The 24255-nt window shown below is 46.6% G+C and overlaps 1 long non-coding RNA gene across 1 annotated transcript in view; it reads left to right on the top strand.

The window, feature by feature from the left end:
- The window catches only part of LOC126483984 (uncharacterized), a 62586-nt gene extending 54154 nt beyond the window's left edge, over positions 1–8432 (top strand). The window contains exons 3-5 of the long non-coding RNA XR_007587796.1: positions 7454–7560; positions 7861–8057; positions 8169–8432. This is a non-coding gene — a long non-coding RNA (uncharacterized LOC126483984). The remainder of the gene's footprint in view (positions 1–7453; positions 7561–7860; positions 8058–8168) is intronic.
- The last annotated feature ends 15823 nt before the right edge of the window (positions 8433–24255 follow it).

Here is a 24255-nt window from a genome sequence, read left to right as displayed (position 1 = left end):
GGGTGCTGCTGCCACTCACGGAGAGAGAGGATAACAGCATAATCGCAATAACTGTGGGAGACTAATCACAGAATAGCAACCAAGGTTTAATGTAAAGCATAACATGAGTCAACCATGGCTCAGCTTGTTCTCTTCGTCTGTCTTGCTTTTCTTCACCAGGCCACAAACCTGAACCTATGTTCCAGTATTCTGTGCCTCAAATTTAGGTATGTCCTGGATCTTGACAGGAACTCGATACCATCAAAGTTACATCACCCACGAATATTATCACCTACATGGTATGTACTGGAACGCCCAGGATGATCTCCATAATTGTAATTTCTCTCGACCCTGCAAAACAGGCCTGATCCTTCCTGTTTTAGACATTAATGCGTGCTCTCTTATTAGCTATATCCTTACGGAGCTTGATGCAGCCAGAGCCTCCATTTACCAGATCATATGCATGTGTTTGGATGTCCAGGTGTAGTATACAGCTGAGTACTTTAGCTGCCCTCTCACTTCCGTCTCGGAAAACCAGGCCAGTATAGCCCTCAATGCAGATTCACACCACCACCTGGCAATTGACGTGCTCCACATTATCACACCATTTTCTCCCAAAAAAATAATGAAGACTTGTCTCTCCAATGCCATAGATACATTAGGTGTGTTGCAACAAGTGCGATGCACAGCACCACACTGCATTTAATGGCAGGATTCCACGGGTCATGGGCTGTTTTGAGGAGCTCCCTTTCCATGAGAGGAAGACACGCCCTGAGAAACCCGATAGTCCTGCTGGACTCTTGATCCTTGTGAATGGGATTTGCTCCTCAAAGGCATCTGCTACACTAAGTATTCTAACTGCAATATGGTTTCACTGACCTGATGTCCTTCACTAAAAAGGACAGGAGAGGGTACTGTAGTTGGCCACAGGATCATATGGTTTCAGCCTACTTTCCATCCCTAGTACTATGTGAGCCTTGTGACCGTTTACTAATGAGAGCAGTTCTGGGATCTTTCTATAGACGCTCATGCAGTTTACTATTACCACATTAATATTGTCATTCCTTGTTGTATTTTGCCTACTGCTTCGTTGTTGCGTCTCAGGAGGCGTCTTGACGGGCCTAGGGAGGGAATTCTCTAACCTAAAAACCCCACATGTGCACTCCACATGTACTCCGCTACCCTTGTAGCTGCTTCCTGCGTGTAGTGCATGCCTGACCTATTCAGGGGGGGACCCTACATTTCTCCACCTGATAGCGGAGGTCGAGACGTTTGCACCCCAGATCTCTGCAGAATCGTCTGAGCCTCTGGTTTAAGCCTTCCACTCGGCTCCAAACCAGAGGGCTGCGATCGGTTCTGGGAACGACACTACAAATAGTTAGCTCGATATGGTGCCTCTGATCCATCACATCATCACCACCACCAAAGATATATACCCCCCTGCCTGTTGCAAGAGGAGACTAAAAAGACTCTCACGTTTCGGCCTTAATGTGGTGGTCCCCTGTAGGATTTGACTTGTCACTTTCAAAATTCTACTGAAGTGCAGGCCATATGGCGAAGGACGCCTTACACAGTGCACGAGTTGTCCATAGTGCCCTTAGATTCGATCTCCTGAATCTCTTGTCATGGCTTTGCATCTCCACCTGCAATTCAGCTATTTGTATGAGGACACTTTCCGGGGTATGTCATCTTCTTCAGTTGTCTCCTGTCCTCTTTTGTCCCCACGACAATAATGGATTTCTCTGCACCCAGTATCCAGCACGGTAGCCAGTCCATTGTGGTGGGGCCGTCATGTACCCATTTGGTGGTAGCCCCCCTGACAACACGGGGATCGCACTGCTGATGCCTGAGCTGTCTCACTGGGGTATCAGGACTCCTGGCAATGGCCATCACGCCAGTTGGCCTTCGCTGTGGCTGGGTGGTACCCTGGGGGAAAGCCCTAATCTGAGTGGGTGGCATCAGAGTGGATGACACGCAATGAAGCAGATTAAGTCATCTCTTGCTGGTGACCGTATGGCACCAGATGTCTCTAAGGAGGGCAAGATCGAATACAATGCCAACAAGAATGACCCTAATCGTTTCTTTCCCTCGCTACACCATGGGAGGAACACAGGGCTACAGAACGGAGAGAGCCACATTCGCCTCAGTTTTTAGTGTGTAGCAGAACTGATCGAGACTCCTTTCTACCAATGAAGCCTCAATTTTTCATTGAACACCTTGAGGATAAGTTTGGAGAAGTGACAGTGCTGCCCAAGATGCGAAACGGTGCAATCTTGATTCAGACAGCATCCCCAGCCCAATCCTGAGCGTTACTTGCCTGCGACAAGCAGGTCATATTACTGTTTCTGTCACTCCCCATAAAAGCCTCAACATGGTCCAAGGGATCATTTTTCATCGCGATCTCCTCTTGCAGTCTGATGACTAACTCCACGCCAATTTAGAACAGCGGGGTGTTCATATCATCCGGTGCATTTACAGGGGACCAAAAGACAACAGGGTTGCTACTGGTGCCTTCATCTTGGCCTTTGAGGGTGATTCATTGCCTGAAAAGGTCAAGGTGGTAGTTTACCGCTGTGACGTTAAGCCGTACATTCCTCCCCTTTTGTGGGGCTTTAAGTGCTGAAAGTTCGAGCACGTCTTCCCGCTACACTTCGTAAATTTGGAAGATTACACCCCATTAGATTGATGTCGACATATGCTGCAGCTATGCCACCATCGCCATCCCAAGTGCCAGTTGTTCCTCACTCTGTGCAATGAACAGTGGGCCCTCTGGGCCACCAGAATACATCCACCACCTTGATGGTAGGGGGGCAAATCTTCCTCTGTTGCTCCCAAAGCTCCTACTTCAGGAGCAAGCCCCCCACCCCCAAGCACAGGGACATCGGTCCCCTCCCCCTGCCGGAGAAGCAACAGCCTCCTCTGGCTCCTCTCGTGCGGAAGGGGTCCTTTGGGGCCCTCTCTCCCAATGTCTCCACTAATGCCATGGCAGACACTTGCCAGTGGCCGAAGGAGCCAAAAGCTGCTGGACAAAGAGCTTCACAGTCTTCCTCCATGCCTGAAGCTGCTTCGGAGAAATCTTCCTAGCAAGCCCCTAAAGAGAAGCAAGATAGCAAGCAAACTAAGTAGTAGTGTGCTAAGAAACAGGACCCTCTGGTGGCCCCAAGACCACCACTCCCTGTCAGTTCTGCATCTGAGGATACGTTGGAGATCTTAGTGTCCACTGTGGACCTGGATCTCACTGATGCCTCATCCATCTTAGAAACGGCTACAAATACTCAATCGGTGGCAGCAGGTGACCCTGAGGCATAACCTGCCTCCCATGCTTCATGCCTTCCCAGCCTCATGATAACGTCACTGGAATTGCGGCCTTTTTTTTTTTTCTCCACCTGGCTGAGCTACAGCCCCCTGTTGACAGTGGTCCACATTCTGGTGCAGTGTCCCACTTTGGCTGCCCTACGACGAAATCTTCGGTTACCGGACTCGTTGCTGATAATTTTATCTGAGAACACCTCATTGGCTGATTCTGTTTATGTTTTATTCATGAGGGTGGGTTTTATCATTTCATCTAAGTTTTAGTGCATGTCCTTTGTCACTCAGTGTCATCCGTCCTAGTGCTTTTAGGGTGGACATTTTAATGGGTTGTAGAGTGGCTGGCTTCTCCTTTCTATTCTCATGGTCAGCCAGCCATGGTAATCTGTTTTGTCATCTTAATTCCTTCTACCAGTTTCTCCCGTTTCTGTGATTTTCTTCTCCCCTTTTGTCCATTTAAGTGTTTGTTGCCCTTCCATCGTTCTTGTGGTGTTGGAGACTGCTGTGCAGTTGCTGAATAGTTTTCAGCTGCCTTTCTAGGAGGTCAAAAGCCGCTAGAATTTTTGTCATAATAATACAAAATACAATACAAATAGCTACTACGGCATAGGTATTTTTTCATCTACGCTTAGGTGACTGTTGGCACTGTATATTCGCCACTGGAGGCTGTTCCTCAGTGTGTGGCAGGTGTATTTTTTCAGCCTCCAGCTGAAGCTAAGTTTTCACTAAGTGAGCTAGAACAAGAACATGCATGAAATAAGAAATTAACCAACAATACAAAAACAAATTACACTACTACTACTACTACTACTACTACTACCATGAAATTTTTTAATACTCACATGGCAGTTACAGTCATGGACTGGACCTCAACAGGGAGTGTTTGCTATGTCCAGCCTCACATTGCTTAAACAGATTTTAATAATGCCTGAAGCAGTTCTTGTCAATGACAAGGAGTATATGTGCGCCATATAGAAGGGTGAGGTAATTCTAGTAAGAGAGGATGTGCTTAGTGCAACTGCCCTGCAGTTGCAGTGGCTGTTGCAGTTGCCAGTGGCCAGTGCTTCAAACCCGGTGCATGGCTGCTTCCAGCGGGTGCGATTCTGGTGCACAGAGTGCTCCCGAGAAAGTTTTTCAGATATGTTTAGTGTGATCTGTGACAGTGTAATTACGTGGTTCATGTCGCTATCAGAATTAAAAAAAAAGTATCATAGTAGCTTAACATTGTCTTAATTGTTTAAACACAAATGTCACTTTCGAGATTTTAGATTTCAGAAGTAAATGTACAATATTCTTAAACAAATTGGTTAAACAATGCCATGTGCACGATATATTAGCATACTGTCATGAGGTCCTCGGCGTCTAGCAGCTAGACGAAGATTGAGCGAATTTCCCACAATTTTTAATCTTGGCTGCCATCTTGGATTATGTCATGGGAGGTCAAGAGCGCCTTTTGGTAGTGGTGTTGTGAAGTAGGTCAGATGGCCCCTGGACCTCAAGGTGAACACACTGGATGGAGCTACTGTATAGTGCTCAATCAGTGGCAATTCAAAATGTTTAAATAAACAATATACTGCACTGCATAAAAAATAGACTTACATCCATCCTATCTGGCAGCCCAGCACAGACTCTTTTTTTCCCTGCCAATTTCTGGATGGGAGAGGGGAGGGGAGGGGGAGTTGGGTTAGTGGAGGTAGCCCAGTTGACCTATTTTCCCGGCAAAATTTGAATTTCCCACCATTACATCAGTGGCCGTCATCTTGAATAAATTGGCAATAATGCAAAGTGGAGTGATGCCCCTTTTGCCCCACTACTGACGATGTGGTGGCACATACATCTCGGCACTCATTTAATGGTCTCCCAGGTTGTTTGTTGCTCACGTTACTTTTTCTTTTATTGCGGCAATCTCTCTATATGTGGCCCTGTACCCAGCAGTTGTAGCAAATTATTTCTCCTTACAGTGACCAGGCATGTTACATGTGTAATATTCAGGATTTGTGTTGAATAAGTGTTGTTCTTCCAAATTTATTCAAAATGGCTGCCATGATGTTGCAGTGTCATCATGGTGGGAAGTTCAAGTTTTGGTGGGAAAATAGGTCAGTTGAGCTACCTCCTCTAACCTAAGTCATCCAACCACCACATCTACCTTGGAATTGGTGGGAAATGGTCAGTCTCCAACCAGCTGTTGCAGAGGAAGCAGTGTACTTCAGCGGGAAGCTGAAACAGTTTATTTAGGGATGGATTTCACGTAGTTTATTTATTATGCTGATACAAAACACTAGCCCTGATTGCAATACATAGCCTACAATGTGCAAACTACTCTTAAATTAGCAAAATAATGCAGTACACCGATGTACAGACACATTCACTATGTGTTAAATTGTCGGAATAATGCATGTATAATGCTCAGCAAACATGCTCACAACATTTAGATGAAATAATGCAGTGCACAAACACTCACTGCATGTAAAAATGTTTTCAAACTATCGTTAAGAAATCCAACTGTGTCTTTTCAGTTATCTGTTCCCTACAGAGGTCCAAGGTGGAATGATGACCAGCTGTGACAGGCACGCTCTCTTGGGCAGTGCACTGACACGGATCCAACCTGTCCCACAAGCGAGATTTCTGGGCATGCCCACCTGGAGAGGGTGGTAACATGTTTACGGGGCCGCCATGTCAGGTGCGCTGACGCGTCACTTTCATATCTGCGGGTCCAGTACGGATTAGCATAAATAGGAGATGCGGTCTTCTAATTGCTCTACATGCCAGCCTGTCCCACAGGTGAGACGTATCTGGCTGGCACCCATGACGTGAACGACGACTCATTGAGAGCTTCTATATGTGATATCTCTGACATGGCCTAATTGCTGAGCAAGATGTTATCCTAGCAACTCACCGTCGCAGGTGCGGCTACAAGGTTGTCAGTGTTATACTGATGTTTCATGTGTATGTAAATGAAAGTCTAGCCTCCCTCTGGACATTCTATAGGAATCTTTTGCACTGTTTATGGAAACTGTTGACGAAAATCTCCCAGAATAACATCGAATGCATTCTTCCTGATGCTCCTAATGAGGCACCCCATCCATTGTGTGTCACCCTTCCCAGAAAACATGATGTCCTGTTTTCAACACACTTCTCAGAAATGGTAAACATTCACTCTTGTTCTCACCGCTAAAAGCCTTCATTGTGTCTGTACATGCTTGCAAAAATGCTATTAATCATAAAAGCATTCCTGTTGTTTGGAAAGAGATATGATAGCCACATGGAGCCCTTCCAGGAAATAGTGATGTTCCATAAAGGCTTCTCATTGGCTGTCCATTCAAATGAAGCTCTCTCATTGGTCGCCTAAGTCTGTATAAACCCACAACCTGCCCTCCATAGTCCTCAGTCCACTGCTGTCGGCCTTGTTGTGTGTACCCTCATATGTGTGTGTCCTCTCAGGAGGAGTCCACTGTTTTATACCATCTATGCATTGGTTATACCAGGCTCACCCATTGTTTCCTCCTATGTAATGACCCACCCACACAATGTGGTTTTGGAGCCAGACAGTATCCCACATATTGGTGGAATGTCCCCTTCTTTCCGCCCTTTGTGTTAAGTGTCGTCTTCCCAATTCCTTAAATTTAATATTAGATGATTGACGGATGGTTGAACTGATCCTCAGTTACCTCTGTGAAAGTGTTTTTTACTTCCAGGTATAAGATTCTACTTTAGTCTTCGAGCATTGGCTGGTTGGTTGTGGTTGGGGGCCCTCTTTTCCTGTCTTCTCAGTTGGTGACCCCATGAACCGCCCCTTTCTTCCAGTTTTTAGATTTGGTCTCACCTTTTATGCCTTTTATTGTGGGTGTTTAATGTTTATTATTAGGACTCCCCTGACTGGATCCATCCACTTTTAGCGGACCCTATTTCTTGTGATTAACTTCTGAATTGCAGGACTGATGACCTCGCCGTTTGGTCCCATAACCCCTCTCAATCAGTCTGTGTTACGTACATTTTTGTCACCAAGATGAGGAGAGCTAGCAGCAACAATTCAGAGTATAGTGGCAAGATAAGTAGGGTTCTGGAGACAGTATTACCAACTTAGTAAATAATTAGTATTTTGAGTGTGTATTTCATGTGTATCTTAAATTCACCTTGTTAATCCAGTTTCCGTTTCTTGTTATAGTACAACTCCAGGATTTTATCTTGGATTTTGAGGAGAGACGGGAGGGGACTGGACCGTGGCACTGTAAGTCCAGCCTCCTGTGATGGGCTAGCAGCCAGGATTGCCTTGTGAGTATAATTTTCATTGAAATTTGTTCCTGTATAGTAGTGGTTCAAACATTTTCTTGTTTCATACTTCCCCCCCCCCCCCCCCCCCCCACCTCTCTCTCTCTCTCTCTCTCTCTCTCTCTCTCTCTCTCTCTCTCTCTCTCTCTCTCTCTCTAGTTCACTTGATGCAAATGCAAACTGAGATGGAGGCTGAAAAGAACTATCCACTTCACAAGCAGCAACACTAGTAGTAGTAGTAGTAGTAGTATAGGAAGTTTTATTTTCTCTCACAAAATGGTTTATATGTCTTGTCTGTTGTAGACGAGACAGACCAATTACCAGATGCCGGTTCTGATGAGGATAGTGACATTCGTGAACGGTCAGGCAGAGGGTCACTGAAATAGAGGCGAAAAGGCATCTCGATCTGGCCCTGTTTAATGATGGTGGTGATCACTTCTTTGAGGGTGTGGGGGAGTCGCCCAGTGAAATGTTCATGCCTTGGAGCCAGAGCAAAAAAGGTAATTACTCACTCTGCTTATAACCTTGTGATCATCAGTATTCTTCCTTTCACTGTGTCAACAGTGGCAAGAAATGTACTTAACTATAATTTTTTTCATCTCTTCTTCTAGTGCCTGGTAAAGTACGCGTCTCATCTAAGGGCGCCGCTACACATAGCACGGGAGGTCACAATTGCCACCCAGCACCATCGCTCTGGTGTCTGCGGACCTACCAATGATCTACCACCCCTCAAGTTATCGATCGAGACTGCAACAGCAGCAAAAGCAACAGCATTGGGAACCATAGCCACAGCCTGGCTGTTCTCATTGGTGTGACCCGGTAGCACTGCAGCATCCTCCTCTGTCATCCATATCAGCCTCGTCAGAATTGGTATAAACACAAGGTATGTGTGGCTTGGCGCATTCCGATTTGCCTCTCCCCAGCACCATACCAGCGGGGTGAACACAGAGCAGTATTAATAGTAATAGAGATGATCATGTGGATAGTGGCAGTTCCCTTTCCCCGTCCTTTCAGTGAAGGACATCAGGTCAGTGACACCATATTGCAGTTAGAATATGCGGTAATTAGACACTTTCAAGGAGCGAGTCTTGTTCACAAGGGTCAAGAACCTGGCAGGAGGGTATCACAACCCTGTTGGTTTTCTAAGAGCATACCTTCCTGTCGTGGAAAAGAAGCTGCTCAAAGTAGTCAATGATAAGTTTTCTGGCCATTAAATGCAGTGCGTGCTTTGCATCAAATTATGACATCCCGACAAAGTTGATGCTCGCGTTGAAGAGACAACTCTTAATCATCTTCGGAGAAAAAATGGCTCGATGCCACAGAGCACGTCAATTGTCCAGTGGTTTCGTAAATCCATCTTGAGTGCTATACTGGCCCGGTTTTCCCGAGATGGAAGTCGGAGGGTTAGTTAAAGCACTCAGTCAGATACTACACCTGGACATCCCTACACACGTATATGATCCAGTAAATGGAGGATCTAGCTATATCAAGTTGCCTAAGGATATAGCTAATAACCAGGCATGCATTAATATCAAAAATAAAAAGGACCAGGCTTCTTTTGCAGGCTTCTTTTACAGACGCCAACACCTGGTTGCTGTCTGTTTTGATTTTAAAAAAGTGTATGACACCACCTGGCGACATCATATCCTTGCCACATTATACGAGAGGGGGCCTCAGAGGCCCACTCCCGATTTTTATCCAGAACTTCCTGTCGCTTTGTACTTTCCATGTCCAAGTTGGTGCCTCCCTTAGTCCCCTCCCCCCCATATGGAGGAGAATGGGGTCCTACAGGGCTCTGTATTGTGTGTATCTCTATTTTTAGTGGCCATTAATGGTCTAGCAGCAGCTGTAGGGCCGTCCGTCTCACCTTCTCTGTTTGCAGGTGACTTCTGCATTTCGTACTGCTCCATCTGTACGGGTTTCCTGAGCGGTGCCTACAGGGAGCCATCCACGAGGCACAGTCATGGGCTCTTGCCCACAGTTTCCAGTTCTCGGCTGCAAAGTCGTATGTTATGCACTTCTGTCGGCATCGTACCATTCTTCCAGAACCAGCACTTTACCGTAATGACGATCCACTAACTATAGTGGAGACATATCGATTCTTAGGACTTGTTTTTGATGCCCGATTGACTTGGCTTCCTCACCGTTAACTTAAGCGGAAGTGCTGGCAGCACCTCAATGCCGTCCGCTGCCTGAGCAACACCAACTGGCGTGCAGATTGCTCTAAGCTGCTGCAGCTCTACAGAGACGTTGTTCAATCCCACCCTGACTGTGGGAGTCGCCAGGCGACAGGAGCTTTTAGGATGAGTCATGACCAGTGTCCTGGTGGAGGCCAGAGTCCCTCCATCGCAGGTAATGCGTGCACAATTGCTCTCCAGTTACATTGCACACTTTCGTAGTTCTCCTGTGCATCCGAATTACCATCTCCTTTTCCCACCCATCGCGGTTCTTCTCTCTCATCGGCGGCGCACGTCAGGGCTTCCAATTGCAGTTCGTGTCAAATCCCTTCTTTTGGAACTGGAGTCCTTGCCCTTACCACCTATAATTGAGGTCCATTCACATACACAGGTCCATTCATGTACACCTCAATGGTGTACACCTGGACCGCGGCTTCGCTTGGACGTTTCACATGGCCCTAAGGACTCTGTTAACCCTGCGGCTCCGCTGCCATTACCTCATGATTCTTCACATGTATGGAGACCATGAAAGGGTTTCGGACAGCAGCTCGATGGTTGATGATCACGTCGGCTTTGCGTATGTCCATGGAGGACATATTGAACAGCATTCTTTGCCTGATGGCCGCAGTGTTTTCACTGCCGAGCTGGTGGCTATATACCATGCTCTTGAGCACATCCGCTCATTCCCTGGGGAGTCATCTCTCTTGTGTACTGACTCCTTGAGCAGCATACAAGCTATCAATCAGTGGTACCCTTGTCATCCTTTGGTAGCGACCACCCAGGAGTCCATCTATGCCCTGGAACAGTCCAGTTGTTCGGTGGTGTTTGTCTGGACCCCAGGTCACGTCAGAATCCCAGGCAACAAACTTGCCAACAAGCTGGCCAAACTGGTTACACAGGAACCACTTATGCGGATTTGCTTCTCTGCAACTGACCTGTGTTCAGTACTATGCCGCAAGATTTTATAAAATGGCTTTGGGAGACGGAATGGCATAACCTCAGTATGCACAACAAACTGTATGCCTTTAAGGAGACTACAAATGTGTGGGAGACCTCCACATGGGCCTCTCACAGGGACTCTGTGGTTCTCTGTCAGCTCCTTATTGGCCACGCTTGGGTGACACACGGCTACTTTGTGTTGTTGCGGCACTAGGCCGACAGTGACCCATATCTTAGTGAGCTGTTCTTTGGCTGCTCTACTACGGCGCACTCTTAGTTACCGGACTGGCTGCCATTAATTTTAGCTGACAACGCCTCATTGGCTAATTTAGTTTCGCCTTTTATATGTGACGGTGTATTTTATCATTCTATATCAGTTTTAGCGCATGTCCTTTGTTTCTTTGTGTTCTGCACTCTAATGCATTTAGGCTGGATGTTTTAATGTGTCACAGAGCGGCTGGCTTTTCCTTTTATTCTCGTGATCGGCCAGCCATGGTCATCTGCTCTCTTGTTTTTACCTCTTCTACCTGTTTCTTGCTGCTCTCTGTGGTTTTTTTTTCCTGTTTTGTTCATAGTAGTGTTGGTTGTCCTCCTGTTGTTCTTCTGGTTCTTCCGTTCTCCTGTTATTGTGCTGTATATCTCCTTTCTCTTCTTCTTTCCCTTGTGTACTTATTTTACCGTGAGCAAGGGATCAATGACCTCGCAGTTTGGTCCCTTCCACCCGTCTTTGAAACCAACCAACCAACCAACCAATCATGGACACTCCTGGCTCATGAGAGACATTAGGATCGTAGGATCATCCTGAGCATCCCGGTACGTATCATATAGGTGACGATATTCGTGGGTGTTATATGACTTTGATGGTGTAAAGTTCCCCATCAAGATTCAGGACATACCTAAATTTGAGGTGCAGAATACCAGAATATTGGCTCATATTTATATCCTGGAGAAGAAAAGTATGTCAGATGAGCAAGGTATTGTCATTGGACGCCTTCATTTCTCAAAATTTGCCGGTGAGTGAGAGTTGCATGTAAACGTGCTGCTCTTCTCTGAAGGTGATAATTATCATTATGTTTGGATCAAGACATGTCCCGACTCCTTTCCACCCAACTGAGTAAGCATAATGGTAAACAGCATATTTGCTTAAGGTGCCTCAGTGCCTCTTCCTCAGACAGGTTATTAGTTGTGCATCTAGTAGATAGTACATTGCACTTCCAAGGACCCGGTATGTGTTGTTATGAGTACTGAGGAAAGCAAATTCATAAGGTTTAAGAATGCTCACCACCAGGAGTGATTCCTGTTTACAGTGTATGCAGACTTCAAATGCTTCCTCGCTCCTGTGACCTGCTGTGAATGTGACCTGGCAGCATCACATACCACCTTTACAGAAACACACATACCATATGCAGCAGCGAACCAAATTATATTGTCCTGTGATTAGAAAACTGCTACAAATCTTATGTCTGTGATAATCCTTCAGTGTGGCTGCTCACTGAGCTCAAAAAACTTTTATGGGAGGTTAGTAAGCTTTACAGTGACACATTTCCTGACCAAATTGAAGGAGTATGAAGATTTGTATAATAACAAGGTTGATTATCGTATTTGTTTGCTGCCATTAGAAAAGAGGAAACTCTTTGTAGCAGTCACTGTCGTCTTACAGGGAAGTTCCGTGGCGCAGCTCACAGTACGTGCAATTTCAAGTTCCAGCTACCAAGGCATTTTCTTCCCCAATTTAAGCAGGTATGATGCTCGCTTTCTAGTTGAGCACTTAACTGATGTCGGTTGGGAGAAAAATCAGGTCAGTGTCCTACCTGAGAGCGTCGAGAAATACATTTCATTCTCCGAATGAATGGTAACATGAATTCTGCTGTCTTGCTACACTGTTTTATGCAGGTGCCTCTACAGAAACTCATTGAAATTCTACCTCAGGGTTGCGTTTCCCGACGAGGAAAAGTTTCAACATTTTCCCATATGAGTATGTGGATAGTATTGCGTAACTAAACGAGGCCAGCTGACATAACTGCATTCTCCAGCAACCTTAAAGACGACGCCATAACGGATGCAGAGCGTGCCATGAATGTCTGATTGGAACTCGACATCCCCACTTTAAGCCAGTATGCACTGCTTTACATGGACACAGACGTGCACTTACTTGCGGACGTTTTTGAGAAATTCTGGAGTCTATGTATTTCCACATATTCTCTGGATCCTGCCTTTTATTACATTGCACCTGGGTTCTCTTGAGACTCAATGCTGAAGAAAATGAAGTGATGCTGACATAGTTCATTTCTTTTAGCGAGGTATTTGTGGGGGACTTTGCCATTGTATCCATAGGCATGCAAACGCGAATAACCCACAGGTTCGACGCATCTCTTGATTCAAGTTACATAATGTACCTGGATGTAAATAACTTACATGGGCATGCCATGCATCGATTACTGCTGATTGGTGAGTTTCAGTGGATACCCGAAGATGAATGCAAGGGATTAGGTGGAAAAATCCTGGGGGGTATGGCAGCTGATTCTGTGGTAGGATATGTGGTGGTGGCAGAACCCACATACTGTATTAGTTCGCATGATACACATGCTTATTTGCCATTGTGTTCAGAGCAATTAGATCCGTAAGGAGGCTCCACCCCAAAACTGATTCGTTAAGCCAGGTGTTTTCTCAAGCCACGTATCACCAATCTGTATTTTGTCATCATGATGAACACACTGGATGGTGCAACTACCTATGCCACCTCAAAATTGTTTAAATAAAGAATGCATAAAAAATGAGACTTAGGTCTGTCCTATCCAGCAGCCCAGCACAGACTGAGTCCTCCTCTCGCCAACTTCCAGATGGGGCAGGAGAAGGGGGTTAGGTTGGTGGTGGTAGCCCAGTTGACATGTTTTCCCGCCAAAATCTGAACTTTCGCCGTGTCATTGTCACTTGGCCACATCTATGGCCGCCATCTTGAATAAATTTGGCAACAATTTAGTTGGTCATGTTCTCTTTGTCCTACTACTATCATAATACTTCCACAAAGCCAACAGCTGCTTCCTGAAAGGTCTTACATTGCGCTAGTCTGACTAATTTGCTTGCTTCCTTGCCATGGATGAGTGTGTCCAAAACTCTCTGATCGCCTTCAAACAGCTGAATGCAGTTCTCATTCAAGTCTTGTACCAGCTTGTATGTTGGAGTGTTAACGTTTCATATCCTGTCTACAAACTGCTGAATAGATTTGTCCCATCGATCCACAGACTATGAAGTTGCACTTTATAGAATCAGATAGAATTTTTGCATTTGAATCTCTGAACAACTGTTGCTTTGAATTCATTGTGATCTGACTTCACGCAAGTGGGCTTCACACTAATGAAATCTCGTGCGGCTCCCAGAATTCTTAATTTAGCAACTGGTAATTTATTTGAATCAGTCCAGGAACCTAACAAGGCATCTCCTTCAAGTTTAGGGGAGAACACTTTGACACTTTCCTCGGGTTTATTGCTAAACACGGGTACTGATGGTAATAATTGGAAATTCTTTATGTGGCCACCATGGCAAGAGCTATCATTTGACAAGTCATGTGAAAGGCTGTGCTCGGAATTTTATATGGAGTTCGAATCTGTGATCAGAATTAAAGGAATAATTTTATTTCTCTCTCTTTCTTTATGGTAAGGACTGGTTTGGATAGATGCTGTGGCATTGCCACGTACTTGACAAAGTTACTGAGTCTTGTGCAACTTGCCAAGAATAGCCCTTTGCGCTAGCGACTTGCAATGGGCAAAGTGTAGCGCACAAAATGCTTTCTCTGTATGCTTCGACACCATTTCGGAAGTGCCTTTGTCGATGGTTTTCCAGACTAACTTTCTGGCACTATGTACAGTATGTGGATGACAAAGTCTGAAGTGGTGTTTTTACCATTTCTTTCATATGGTGAGCAATTTACCAAAGTCAATTTTTAAGATGTTTCATTGGCTTTATGCCTAGTGTTCTTCAGTCTTAATATAATTAAAACATGTATTGGTCCATGGTGATGGTTGAGTGGATTCTTTAAAATGGAAGTGCGTGAAGCTCACACTATGCGATGTGAAATTGAGAGTAACCGGTCGTTCAAACAATGAGACTGCGAGAAAGAAATGTGTTCGTAGTAACGTTTACGTACTCTACCTGACTGACAAAATGACTTTCTGTTAAATGTTGGCGATGAATGTTGCGAATCTTTGTTTTCCCATCTATTGCAGTACCAGAACTATAATCGTAACTACGAAAATGATCACTGAATAAAACTCTTCTGTCTTTATCTGTTAAATCTGTTGGAAATCACAAAGGAGCACTTAAATATTTTGCTCCCATTAAACCTCTGAACTAATACCGAGATTACTCTCGTAAATGCTGTGCGTGACTCTGAATATGAACTACAGTGATAACAAAATTTGTGGCTTACCTGTGCAAAATGTACCACTTGTCATAATCAGCACGTGCCACCCCCTCCCCCCCCCCCCCCCCCCCCACACACACACACACACACACACACACACACACACACACACACACACACCCCTCGTGATGTGCAGTGCGAGTGTGCAGTCAAATAAAACCATAAATACATATGAAAAATCGGGTATTAACCTCACCGACAAAGAAATAACTTAAACGACACTTCAACTAAGCTTCATTAAGTCACAACAACACTACAACTTTCCACACTTCTCACACATGAGCTAATTACTAATATAACAAACCACGTTACCTTTAATGTTATTGTCCCCCACTCATACAATATTACAATCCTACTGCTTAATATTTCTCTTCAAACACCATGTTACAAAAATTGCTCCAAAGAATGCTGCCTCCACTGTAGGGCAGGCCTGCTTCCATCCATTTCAAACCAAGTAAGGCTAAATTTACACTGCCCGCGATGCGATGCCGAGTCGAGCGGAGCGATGAAGCGCTGAAATCACGTGACAATGGGCTGGCTTGGTTTAACAGTGGCAACAGAGCGGTGCCCGTTTAGACAGCAGGCTGGGCCGAGCGATGTGATGCGGTGCGATGCGATGACTCCTCTGTAGTCGCAACCGAGTTTGCGTTTCGCGCGAGTGTTTGGAGTGATTGCTTGTTTGCGCTTGCGTCTGAAGTAATTGCTTGCTTGCAATTGACATCGAAAGACTAATTAACAGTGTGCGTGAATGCTCCGTGTTGTGGGAGCAGAAAAAAAAATATTACCACAATAGGGATTTTGTTCGTCAAGCATGGAATGAAATAGCTGAAGATTGTGGAACAGCCAGTAAGTACAAAAAAGTAAAATAAATAGCTACAAGACTCCAAGAAATAAGTAACACAAACAACTTCGTTCATTTTCTAATTTTAATTGTGTATAGATACTATTACAGTATTTTGATAATGAAATGACGTTCACAATAGTTACAGTATTTGATAATTTCGACATGAAATATATTTGCGTTAATGACTGTTGACATAGTTTTTGAAGGCCTCTCTGACACTCCTCGCTCTTGAAGCACTACTGTTTGCTCTGTCATTTTGGAATTTCACGTCTATATTTTCAGGCGAGGTACTGAAGAATAAATGGAAGAACCTCCGTGACACTTTCCGCTCTGAACTCAAAAAAACTCATGCTGAACGTTCAGGAGACGAAGGTGGCATGCCACATTTCCAATCCAATTGGCCGTGGTGCGAGCTGATGACCTTCCTGACTGACATAATGACGCCACAGAAGACCAAGACTAATGTTCATCACAGTAAAAGAACAGCATCGCAACACGACGACGCACACGACGACGTACCATTTTCACCAGCTCTTACAGAGAAAGAGAGTGTTTCACCTGATAAAACCAAGCAAGCCAGGTCTTCAAGACTGTCTGTAAGTTCAGAGGGTAGCGTTTCGATGCCTCCTCCCTCACCCACCCTACTCACGAACCAAAACAAGAGATCCAAGAAATCGACAAACTCTGAGTTGCTAAATATAGAGAAGCAAAAGTTGAAGCTAATTCAGCAACAAATGTCGATTTCAGAAACGCAAGATGACAGCTATCATTTTGTTGTGAGTTTGCTGCCAGCAATGCGAAAACTATCACCAGCAGCTCAGTTGAGAGCCAGGATAAAAAATTCAGCAGGTTCTTTTGGAAGAATTGGAACAATCAACCACTTCCACTGCACATTCGTTGATGCCACCCTATGCACCTCCCCCCAGGGGGTCCACAACTCTTTTGTGGACACGTGCGTAGCGAGCACGGGACCCCGAGCTAATGTGGCCCTCCTTCCTTTCCGGGCTGCATACCTTCCCTTCCCTTCCCTTTCCGCATCCCTCCCCGTCCCCCATCTTCGCCCCCCCCTCACCTCTGGCTCTTTCCTTCCCTTTCTCCCCCTCTGGGAGTACGGTTTGTGCCTACGTCCGGAGACGGACGCTCGAAACTGTGCCAAATTCCTTGCTTTCTACACTTACAAGTCCTCGTCCTTCCTCTGTCCTTCTCCTTTCCTTCCCTCTTCTCCTTGCCCTTTTCTCCGCTGCGGCGTTTGAGACCCCCTCTTCTTTCCTTTCCCTTTCTCTTTCTTCCTCCCTGTGCGTGTCTGAAGGCCGACCCACGCACTTCAATGCGTAGCCGGTGACGGGGTAACGCGTAGTTCCCCGCCCCGGGTAGACAGGTAGGACACGTACGTACCCCCTGGTAACGGCCAGGCCCAGGGAGGTGTGATTACCCGAGCTGATACCTTCCGAAAGTGCCGATTGGTCCCTCCGTCCGTTTGTCGGGAGGTGTGACCTGAGGTGTGAACAATCACCTAAGGCGGGTGTGCCCTCGGTGAGGGCCCCCACAAGGGAGGAGCGCGCCATCGGAGACGCCGGTAATCATGGGGGATTCTTCCGCAATGGTTTCCTCACCTTCCACTATGTCTGCTCACAAACGTAAGTTCACTGAGTCTCAGCCACAGACGGTTCTTCCATCGTTGCCACAGTTCCTTGTTGTTTCTCGGTCTGACGAAGGTCACGACTTTTCCACGGTCAACCCTTTCATTATTCAGAAAGGTGTCGACGCAATTGCTGGTCCTGTAAAGTCTTGTTCCAGATTACGGAATGGCACCCTGTTGTTAGAAACACACAGTGCCCTCCAGGCTCAAAAATTGCTGCGTACTTCTCTGCTCCACACCTTCCCTGTCCGGGTGGAACCGCACCGTACCTTAAATTCCTCGCGTGGAGTCGTTTATACACGCTCCCTCGATGGATTGTCTGACGAAGAAATTCAGCACTACCTCTCTGACCAGGGCGTCACGGCTGTTCACCGGGCTATGAAAAGGGTTGACTCGAACATTATTCCAACCCGCACTGTCTTCTTGACATTTGACAAAGTTCAACTCCCATCAAAAATCAAAGCAGGCTATGAGATAATTTCCGTTCGCCCTTATGTCCCAAACCCTACGCGTTGCTATCGATGTCAGCGGTTCAATCACACCAGCCAGTCCTGTTCCAATCCGGCCAAATGTGTTACGTGTGGCAAGGATGCTCATGAGGGTGCTTGTCCACCTCCACCCCCTCGCTGCATCAACTGTATGGGTGACCACGCTGCTTCCTCTAGAGATTGCCCCGTTTATAAGGACGAAAAGCTCATCCAGGAAATAAGAGTGAAGGAAAAGGTGTCGACCTTTGCTGCTCGAAAATTATTCGCCAGTCGACAGCCCACCGTGCCTCAGAAAGGAAAATACAGCACTGTCCTTGCTTCTCCTCGGCCAACAAAGGAGGCGGCCACGCAGACTTGCGACCTCACCTTTAGTACCACGGTCGTCAGATCGGCCAGCGCAAAGATCGCCCGTTCAACCTCACCACTTTCGCCTGCCCACTCCATGGCTCACCCTTCGTCGGGTTCTGCTAAATCTCGTGCCCAAAAGTCAGACGCCAAGTCTTCGAAAAAAGAGCATTCTCGTGAAGAGTTTTTACGTACTGCAACTTCACAACCATCGGTTCCTCCTTCATCTAAACATCATACTTCCAAGAAGGCTACGAAGAAACACAGTTCCTCTCCTTCTCCGCCAAGGAGTGTCCCATCTACAGCACCACCTGGCGGAAATCGCCCTCGGCCGTCTTCTGTGTCGCCGAGGCGCACTGCTGGTGGCCGGTCAACCGGCCGATCGCTGGTGGCAGGAGCTGCTCCTGACCAACCTATGGATCAGGAACTTCTGCCTTCGACTGAATGCCATTCCATGCTGTCGGTCGCAAGCTCTGAGCAGTCGTTGAGTTGACAGCACCCTTGGTCACGTTCCTCCATTTTCTGTTCACCCTATGTCCATTATCCACTGGAATATCCACGGCATTCGAACCAATCGGGATGAATTGTCGATCCTCTTACGGTCCTACTCGCCGGTCATCTTCTGTCTTCAGGAAACAAAGCTGCGTCCCCATGACCGCTTTGTTCTCCCTCATTTTCAGTCCGTCCGATATGACCTCCCCTCTGTTGAAGGCACTCCAGCCCATGGAGGACTCATGATTCTGCTCCATGATACTCTCCATTATCACCCAATCCCCTTAAACAGTTCCTTCCAAGCTGTCGCCGTCCGTCTTTCCCTTTCTGGATACACGTTCTCTCTTTGTACGGTATACATTCCATCGTCCACACCAATGGCACGAGCTGATCTCCTTCATCTTCTTGATCGGCTTCCACCCCCCTATTTGCTGGTTGGGGACTTCAATGCCCACCACCCGCTTTGGGGACCTCCGCATCCTTGTCCACGTCGCTCCCTATTGCTAGACGTCTTCCACCAAGCGGATCTAGTCTGCCTCAACACTGGGGTCCCCACATTTTTGTCTGCCTCCACGACAAATTTATCTCATTTGGACCTTGCGGTCGGTACTGTTCCGCTAGCTCGGTGCTTCGAATGGTTCGCCCTTGATGATACACACTCGAGTGACCACTTTCCATGTGTCCTTAGACTGCAGCCTCAACTGCCCTACATGCGCCCGCGACGCTGGAAGTTTGCCCAAGCCGATTGGACACTTTTTTCGTCTCTAGCGACATTCGATGACCGTCTCTTTCCCAGCGTCGACGATGAGGTCACACATGTTACCGACGTTATTCTCACCGCTGCGGAACGTTCAATACCACGCACCTCCGAATTGCCCCGGCGCCCCCCAGTTCCTTGGTGGAACGAGGCATGCCGTGACGCAATACGTGAGCGGCGACGTGCTTTTCGCATTTTCCGTCACCATCCAACTTTGGCCAACTGTATCCGATATAAGCAGCTCCGTGCGCGATGCCGTCGCATCATCCGCGATAGCAAGACGGCAAGCTGGAAATTCTTTATTAGCTCATTTAACACCTTCACTCCCTCCTCGGAAGTTTGGAGTCGGCTTCGACGATTCTCAGGCGCGCCTAGTTTCTCCCCGGTCTCTGGGCTCACTGTCGCGAATGATACCTTAGTGGACCCCGTCGCAATTTCTAACTCATTGGGTCAGCACTTTGCTGAGATTTCGAGCTCTTCAAATTACCCGCCAGCGTTTCTCCCGAAGAAACGTGCAGCGGAAGTGCGACATCTTGCTTTCTCCTCTCACAATCGCGAAAGCTACAATACTGTTTTCTCCATGCGGGAACTCCAACATGCCCTCTCTTCTTCTAGATCCTCCGCCCCAGGACCGGATGGTATCCATGTCCAAATGTTGCTGCATTTATCAACCCATAGTCTGCGTTACCTCCTTCGCCTTTATAATCGAATTTGGACCGACAGTACCTTTCCCAGGCGATGGCGGGAAGCTATTGTCGTTCCCGTTCCGAAACCTGAAAAGGACAAACATCTCCCCTCTAGTTATCGCCCCATTTCTCTCACGAGTAGTGTCTGTAAGGTTTTGGAGCGTATGGTGAATTACCGTTTAGCTTGGTGGCTGGAATCCCGCAGTCTTTTAACACCAGCCCATGGCGGATTCCGAAAGCATCGTTCTGCAGTTGACCATCTTGTTGCTCTCTCCACTTACATCATGAACAATTTTCTCCGGAAACGCCAAACAGTAGCAATATTTTTTGATCTGGAGAGAGCATACGATACCTGTTGGAGGACTGGCATCCTCCGCACACTGTTCTCTTGGGGCTTTCGGGGCCGGCTGCCCCTTTTTCTTCGCGAATTTATGGCAGAGCGCACATTTAGGGTGCGGGTGAACACTACTCTCTCCCGTACTTTCTCCCAAGAAAACGGGGTATCCCAGGGCTCCGTGCTGAGTGTTGTACTGTTTGCCATCGCCATTAATCCAATTATGGAATGTCTCCTTCCTGATGTCTCGGGCTCCCTCTTTGTGGACGATTTTGCGATCTACTACAGCTCTCAACGGACCAGCCTTCTTGAAAGACGTCTTCAAGGATGTCTCGATCGCCTCCACTCGTGGAGCATCGAAACCGGCTTCCGTTTCTCACCCAGTAAGACCGTTTGTGTTAATTTTTGGCGACGTAAGGAGTTTCTTCCGTCCTCCTTACATCTAGGTCCTGTCAACCTTCCGTTTTCCGACGTCGCTAAATTCTTGGGTCTTATGTTTGACAGAAAACTGTGCTGGTCCTCCCACGTTTCCTATCTTTCGGCTCGCTGTCTGCGTTCCCTTAACACCCTCCGTGTCCTGAATGGTACCTCCTGGGGAGCGGACCGAGTGGTCCTTCTCCGCATCTATCGCGCCTTAGTGCGCTCGAAATTGGATTATGGAAGCATAGTCTACTCCTCTGCTCGGCCGTCTATTCTTCGGCGTCTCGACTCTATCCACCACCGTGGATTACGTTTAGTGTCTGGAGCTTTTTACACCAGCCCTGTGGAAAGCCTTTATGCTGAGACTGCTGAACCTCCGCTGTCCAATCGGCGGGCAGTCCTTCTGAGTCGTTATGCTAGCCATCTTTCTTCCATGCCTGCTAATCCAGCCCATGACCTTTTTTTCGACGCCTCCTTTGATGTAGGGTATGCAGGCCGCTCCTCCTCCCTACTACCCCCGGGAGTCCGCTTCCGTCAACTGCTCCATTCTCTTTCCTTCCGCTTTCCTAAAACCTTCTTGACAACTTGGGGTACGGCACCGCCTTGGCTCCGTCCCCGGATCGACTTGCTCCGAGACCTATGTCAATTTCCCAAGGATGGTACCCCTACACTTGTTTACCGTCGGGCATTTGCTGCTCTATGTGCACAAATGACGGACGCCACATTTATTTACACCGACGGCTTGAAAACATCGTTAGGTGTAGGGAGTGCCTATATTGTTGGCGACACCCCAAATCACTTTCGGCTTCCCGACCAGTGTTCTGTTTATACTGCGGAGCTTTACGCTGTTCTCCAGGCTGTCCACTACATCCGCCGCCATCAGCGGATACAGTACGTAATCTGCTCAGATTCTCTCAGCTCTCTCCTCAGTCTCCAAGCTCTTTACCCTGTGCACCCTCTGGTCCACCGGATTCAGGACTGTCTGCGCTTGCTCCACCTGGGGGGCGTCTCGGTGGCGTTCCTCTGGCTCCCGGGACACGCTGGTATCTGTGGGAATGAGGCGGCCGATATAGCGGCCAAGGCTGCAGTCTCTCTTCCTCGGCCAGCTATTCAGTTGCTTCCCATTACCGATCTACGGAGCGGTTTATGTCGCCAAGTTGCTCATTTATGGCATGCGCATTGGTCAACACTTCCCCATAATAAATTGCGGGAAGTGAAAGCCCTTCCTTGCGCTTGGACCTCTTCCTCCCGAACGCGTCGTCGGGAGGAGGTAATTTTAGCTAGACTCCGGATAGGGCACTGTCTTTTTAGCGATCGACATCTTTTAAGCGGTGATCCTCCCCCACTCTGTCCCCACTGCTCTCAGCTGTGGACAGTCCGACACCTTTTAATTGAATGCCCCTATTTTAATCCGTTACGCTCCCGTCTACAGCTATCGCCTGATCTATCGTCGAATTTAGCAGATGACACGCGCTCAGCCGACCGCGTTCTCCAGTTTATTAGTGACAGTGAAATGACGTCAGTCATTTGAAGCTTTTTTGGGGACAACCAACCCCTTTCTATAGTGGATTTTTAAGCATTCCTTCTGCTTTTAGTTTCTCAAATTTTATGACTTTGTTCCCATTGCTGCTGGTTTTACATTTCGTTTTTTTTCCTGTTTCCTACGTCACGGGCTGGGTGCTAATGACCATAGACGTTTTGCGCCCTAAAACCACAAAAAAAAAAAAAAACCAACCCTATGCACCTGAAAATCCAGTTGAAATCGTAATTGCTGGAAATCCGCAGAATGAAATAGTCATTTCTGAAATTGAACCTGATGACATTGTTATTTCAAGCCACGAAGTTTCTGAAAACTTTGATACTTAAGTGAGTGAACTGTGATGTATTTTACTTCTCATTGTCGACTATGTCAAAATTTATTAAAAGAAAGTTTGAATCTATCACAATTTGTAAATCTTTCATAATAAAATGATTGCTGTAAACTTAATATTGTACTTACCTAATGGTGATAACTTTTTCAGGGGTAATAGCCATTCTGAAATTTGTGTTTTGCTTCTGTAATCTATTTGAAACAGACGACACTATATAATCAAATGTCTCTGTACTCATTCTGGATAACTCCAAAATTTATCCTCATCTTTTCTCAAGTCACTGTACAAATGATGAAATTCTCCTAAAGCCCTCCTCTCCTTGTTGATTTCATGCACCCATTCACGACTGCGTTGAATTCTCAGAGCACTGTTTTCTAATAAAAAAGAATTTACTGGGTCGAGGAAACACAACATCGTGCCGAGACTGCTCAATTGCTGGCCAGATCGCGCGCGCGTGCTGTATCGTGTGCAATGTGAACGCTCCATCGTATTGCATCGCTTTGGCCATTATGCTTCGCGTCGCGTCGCATCGCATCGCAGGCAGTGTAAACGTACACTAAGTTACTACATAGTTGCTACTAGCACGCTCTGACTCCACTCTGACAAAGTAAAGCTAACCCCTCTTACCAACATCTCTGGTCTCGAACATAATTCCCAAATGTTTAATTATGAAGACAATGTTAAAGCGATATTACAAGACTTACGAACATTTATCAGACTTACAAATTAACTCATATTTTAGTGTGGTCCATGACATACCCAGAATTACCATAACAAATAGGACAGACACCTTTCATTGTGGTTTTTAAAAAATACTGGCATCCCTATTTCCTAGTAGCCACCCTCAATAACCAGGCGAGTCTAGTCACGGACGGGGGGCTTTTTCCCAGCTCTCAATACTGCTAGTGAGTTGCTTAATAATGGAGCCCAAGCCTTTGGGGAATTTAGTAGTTCCCCAAGCCTCGTGCTGGTGTATGTTCATGACTCCCAAACCGAAATCATAACATTCATTAAAGAAGGGGGGGGGGGGGGGGGGGGGAAGGCATTAGTGCCGGAGCGATTCAAATTTATCAACTTTCACGACTTAGATGGGAAGGACCATCTGCCTGTGGGGTGAACAGTTGCATTCACGTTATACAAAATATTCTGATCCAATTCGTTTCCGTATATTTCTGAGCCTTTGTAGTGGTCACCGTCATCAGATGGTTTTCGTCAGGTGCATACGAATCATCAGTCAGCTTCATACTGTTATCAGAAAACTTTCAGGCTTATTTTCATAAACAACC

This window comes from Schistocerca serialis, chromosome 6 (genome assembly GCF_023864345.2).
Source record: "Schistocerca serialis cubense isolate TAMUIC-IGC-003099 chromosome 6, iqSchSeri2.2, whole genome shotgun sequence".
Taxonomy (NCBI): domain Eukaryota; kingdom Metazoa; phylum Arthropoda; class Insecta; order Orthoptera; family Acrididae; genus Schistocerca; species Schistocerca serialis.
Note: the sequence above shows the minus strand (reverse complement) of the source record. Positions and strands in the feature narration are given on the sequence as shown.